The sequence below is a fragment of the Triticum urartu genome, chromosome 6A (genome assembly GCF_056163025.1).
Source record: "Triticum urartu cultivar PI428250 chromosome 6A, HENAU_Tu73, whole genome shotgun sequence".
Classification (NCBI taxonomy): domain Eukaryota; kingdom Viridiplantae; phylum Streptophyta; class Magnoliopsida; order Poales; family Poaceae; genus Triticum; species Triticum urartu.
This window is the reverse complement of record NC_141878.1, coordinates 579,068,700-579,074,164: the sequence shown is the minus strand read 5'-3', so window position 1 is coordinate 579,074,164 and position 5,465 is coordinate 579,068,700.

Below are 5,465 nucleotides of genomic sequence, written 5' to 3'. Positions count from 1 at the left end.
CTCGTGAGTGAGGAGCAGAGTCCACTCCTCTTGAGAATAACCTGCTTAACATGGAAGATACGGACAGCCCTAGTTGATACATGAGCTATTCGAGCATACAAAACAGAATGTTTATTTAAAGGTTTAGAGTTTGGCACATACAAATTTACTTGGAACGGCAGGTAGATACCGTATATAGGTAGGTATGGTGGACTCATATGGCATAACTTTGGGGTTTATGGAATTGGATGCACAAGCAGTATTCTCGCTTAGTACAGGTGAAGGCTAGAAAAAGACTGGGAAGCGACCAGCTAGAGAGCGACACCAGTCATGAACATGCATTAAAATTAATCAACACCGAATGCAAGCATGAGTAGGATATAATGTACCATGAACATAAATATCGTAGAAGCTATGTTGATTTTTTTTCAACTACATGCGTGAACATGTGCCAAGTCAAGCCACTCGAATTGTTCAAAAGAGGATACCACCCTATCATACCACAGCACAACCATTTTAATAGCATGTTGGCACACAAAGTAAACCATTACAAGCTCCTAGCTAATTAAGCATGGCATAAGAAACTATGATATCTAATTTTCATTGCAAACATCTTTATTCATAATAGGCTGAATCAGGAATGATGAACTAATCATATTTACAAAAACAAGAGAGGGCGAGTTCATACTAGCTTTTCTCATCTCAATAAGTTCATCATATAATCATCATTATTGCCTTTCACTTGCACGACCGAATAGTGTGGATAATAATAATAGTGCACGTGCATTGGACTAATCTGGAATCCGCAAGCATTCAATTCAAGAGAGAAGACAAGGTAATATGGGCTCTTTTGTCAGATCAACAATAATGCATATAAGAGCCACTTTAACAGTTTAATTATGGTCTTCTCCTATCGACCCCCAAAGAAAAGAAAAGAAATAAAACTATTTACATGGGAAAGCTCCCAACAAGCAAAAATAAGAACATGAAATCTTTTTGGGTTTTCTTTTTTAATTACTACTACAAGCATAGAAATTAAAGCTAACTAAAAGCTACAACTAATTTTTTTGTTTTTCTTAAGGTTTATTAAACACACAAGAAGAAAGCATAAAAGGACAATAAACTAGCATGGATATTACAATGAAAAAGTATGAGCACCGACATCTAGCAATGAGTGTGTGAACATAAATGTAATGTCGGTGGGAAATACGTACTCCCCCAAGCTTAGGCTTTTGGCCTAAGTTGGTCTATGGCCACGGTTGGCCTGGCGGATATCCAAAGTTGTAGTTGGGGTCGTACTGAGTTGCAACAGTCATGCATCGTGGGCTGCAGCTTGGAGGCGAGCTATCTCAGCCCTCCTCTTATACTCTTCCGTCTCCTCTCTCGTTATAAAATATCTCCCTTTTGCCTGAAAGTCAAAGAAAGTAGAAGCAGGGAGAGTGACGTGATAGGTGCGTCGTCTGTCAAAGATTAGTCGGTACAGGAGGAACTGATCGTTCCTCTCAACAAACTAATGACGAACCATAGCCTCATAATCCAAATAAGCATGGGGCAACTCAATATCATCCTCACGTATGGTTATGCCAAGGAAATTAGCTATGCGGGTTGCATAAATTCCACCAAAGAAATCTCCATTAAACCTATTAAGATGCAACCTACGTGCAACAATGGCTCCCAAATTATAAGATTTATCTCCTAACACAGCACTCCTAAGAATATTGAGGTCAGGGACACACATGTGACATGCTTCATCTTTACCATTAATGCATCTACCTATGAAGAGAGCAAAATAATGTATAGCAGGAAAGTGAATGCTCCCTATGGTAGCTTGTGCTATATCTCTAGATTCCCCCACAATTATACTAGCAAGAAAATCTCTAAACTCAGATTTGCGAGGTTCACTAGCACTACCCCATTGTGGGAGTTTGCAAGCAGTGGTAAAATCCTCTAAGTCCATAGTATACGAATTTTCATAAAGATAAAACAGGATAGTTTGAAAATTGCGTGAAGATGAAAATTCAAACCTCCTTACAAAGGAACTAGTGAGATAGTGGTACTGGCGGAACTTTTTTGCCTCGAAGCTCACAAGATCAGCATTACGCAAATATGCATTAAATTCTTCCTTAATTCCTGCTCGATCCATGAAGTCCTCTGAAGGCCATTCGCAAGGCCGCACTGGAGCGTCCCTTGGTGGCTCATCATCAGCATCACGCATTGCAAGCCTGGGTCCTTTTTTCCTTGAAGAACCACCTTGGTACATTTTCCTAAACATATTTCTTCCTCTGAGAAATTTATTAATTTTTTTATAACTTCAAAATAAAAGTGAACCAAACTCAACAAAATTGATAGCAACTACTCCTACAAGTGCCTAGAGCCTATATCATGCATCAAAACTACTTGGAACCACATAAATTTGACATGCAAGCTCAAGAACAGGGTCACCTAAGCAGCAAAAATATACAATGAATAAAACACTAGAACAAAAACTAATTGGACCATTGGAGGAGTCACATACCAAGGAACAATCCCCCAAAGCAGTTTTGTGAGAGGTGCTTTGAGCAAGGAGATCGATAATCGTAGCAAAATGAGCTAGAACTCGTGCTTGAGCTGGATAATGGTGTTTGTGGGAGGAAGAAGGAGTGTGTGGGTGCAGGAATAAGTGGAGGAGGGCCACCGTGGGCCCACGAGGCAGGGGGCGCGCCCTCCACCCTCGTGGCCAGGTGGATGCCCCCTGCTGTGTTCTCAGTGCCAAATATTCTCAAATATTCCAGAAAAAATCATATTTAAATTTCAGGGCATTTGGAGAACTTTTATTTTCGGGGTATTTTTATATTGCACGGATAATCAGAAAATAGACAGAAAATACTATTTTTTCTTTATTTAATATAAATAACAGAAAGTAGAAAGAGGGTACAGAGAGTTGTGTTTTCTAAATTCATCCATCTCATGATCATCAAAAGGAATCCATTAACAAGGTTGATCAAGTCTTGTTAACAGACTCATTCCGAATAACATGGAACCGGAGAATTTTCGAATAACACTAGGTTACCTCAACGGGGATATGCACATCCCCAACAATAAGAATATCATATTTCTTCTTGAAAGTAGGAAGAGGAAATTCAAAACCTCCAAAAATAATCGATGGAATTTTTCCAATAGAATTGATACTGTGGACTTGAGGTTGTTTCCCTGGAAAGTGTACCGTATGCTCATCACCATTAACATGAAAAGTGATATTGCCTTTGGTGCGATCAATAACAGCCCCTGCAGTATTCAAAAAGGGTCTTCCAAGAATAATAGACATACTATCGTCCTCGGGAATATCAAGAATAACAAAGTCCGTTAAAATAGTAACGTTAGCAACCACAACAGGCACATCCTCACAAATACCGACAGGTATAGCAGTTGATTTATCATCCATTTGCAAAGATATTTCAGTAGGTGTCAACTTATTCAAATCAAGTCTACGATATAAAGAGAGAGGCATAACACTAACATTGGCTCCAAGATCACATAAAACAGTTTTAACATAGTTTCTTTTAATGGAGCATGGTATAGTGGGTACTCCTGGATCTCCAAGTTTCTTTGGTATTCCACCTTTAAAAGTATAATTAGCAAGCATGGTGGTGATTTCAGCTTTCGGTATCTTTCTTTTATTAGTAACAATTTCTTTCATGTACTTAGCATAAGGATTCATTTTGAGCATATCAGTTAATCGCATATGCAAAAATATAGGTCTAATCATTTCAGCAAAGCGCTCAAAATCCTCATCATCCTTTTTCTTGGATGGTTTGGGAGGAAAAGGCATGGGTTTTTGAACCCAAGGCTCTCTTTCCTTACCGTGCCTCCTAGCAACAAAGTCTTTCTTATCATAACGTTGATTTTTGATTGTGGGTTATCAAGATCAACAGCAGGTTCAATTTCTATATCATTATCATTACTAGGTTGAGCATCAACATGAACATTATCATTAACATTATCACTAGTTTCATGTTCATTACGAGATTGTGTTTCAGCATCAGAAATAGAAATATCATTTGGATTCTCAGGTGTTTCAGCAATAGGTTCACTAGAAGCATGCAAAGTCTTATCATTTTTCTTTTTCTTCCTTTTAGAAGGACTAGGTGCATCTATATTATTTCTCTGAGAATCTTTCTCAATTCTCTTAGGGTGGCCTTCAGGATACAAAGGTTCCTGAGTCATTTTACCAGTTCTAGTAGCCACTCTAACAGCATAGTCCTTATTCTTACTATTCAATTTCTTTGAGCAAATCATTTTGAGCTTTAAGTACTTGTTCTACTTGAGTGGTAACCATAGAAGCATGTTTACTAATAAGTTTAAGTTCACCTTTGACACTAGCCATATAATCACCCAAGTGTTCAAGCATATCAGCACTGCGTTTTAATTCTCTACCAAAATAAGCATTGAAGTCTTCTTGCTTAACCATAAATTTATCAAACTCATCTAAGCATGGCCTAGCAAACTTAGTAAATGGGATTTCATATTTATCATATCTATAGAGAGAATTTACCTTTACTACCTGTGTCGGGTTATCAAGACCATGTGTTTATTCAATAGGTGATGGATTAAAACCATATATTTCTTCAACAGGCGGTAAATTAAGACCATGTATTTCTTTAATAGGAGGTAAATTCTTAACATCTTCAGCTTTAATACCCTTTTCTTTCATGGATTTCTTTGCCTCTTGCATATCTTTGAGACTGAGAAATAGAACATCCCATTTCTTCGTAGTTGGTTTAGGAATAGGATCAGGGGTTGGCTCAGGTGCTGGCTCAGGAAGTGTCCAATTATTTTCATTTGTCAACATATTATTCAATAGAATTTCAGCTTCATCCGGTGTTCTTTCCCTGAAAACAGAACTAGCACAACTATCTAGGTAATCTCTGGAAGCATCGGTTAATCCATTATAAAAGATATCAAGTATTTCATTTTTCTTAAGAGGATGATCAGGCAAAGCATTAAGTAATTGGATAAGCCTCCCCCAAGCTTGTGGGAGACTCTCTTCTTCAATTTGCACAAAATTATATATATCCCTTAAGGCAGCTTGTTTCTTATGAGCAGGGAAATATTTAGCAGAGAAGTAATAAATCATATCCTGGGGACTACGCACACAACCAGGATCAAGAGAATTAAACCATATCTTAGCATCACCCTTTAACGAGAATGGAAATATTTTAAGGATATAAAAGTAGCGAGTTCTCTCATCATTGGTGAACAGGGTAGCCATATCATTTAATTTAGTAAGATGTGCCACAACAGTTTCAGATTCATAGCCATAAAAAGGATCAGATTCAATCGAAGTAATTATATCAGGATCAATAGAGAATTCATAATCCTTATCAGTAACAAAGATAGGTGAAGTAGCATAAGAAGGATCATATTTCATTCTAGCATTCAGAGTTTTTTGTTTAAGCTTAGCTAATATTTTTTTAAGATCACTACTATCATTGCAAGCAAGAAAGTCT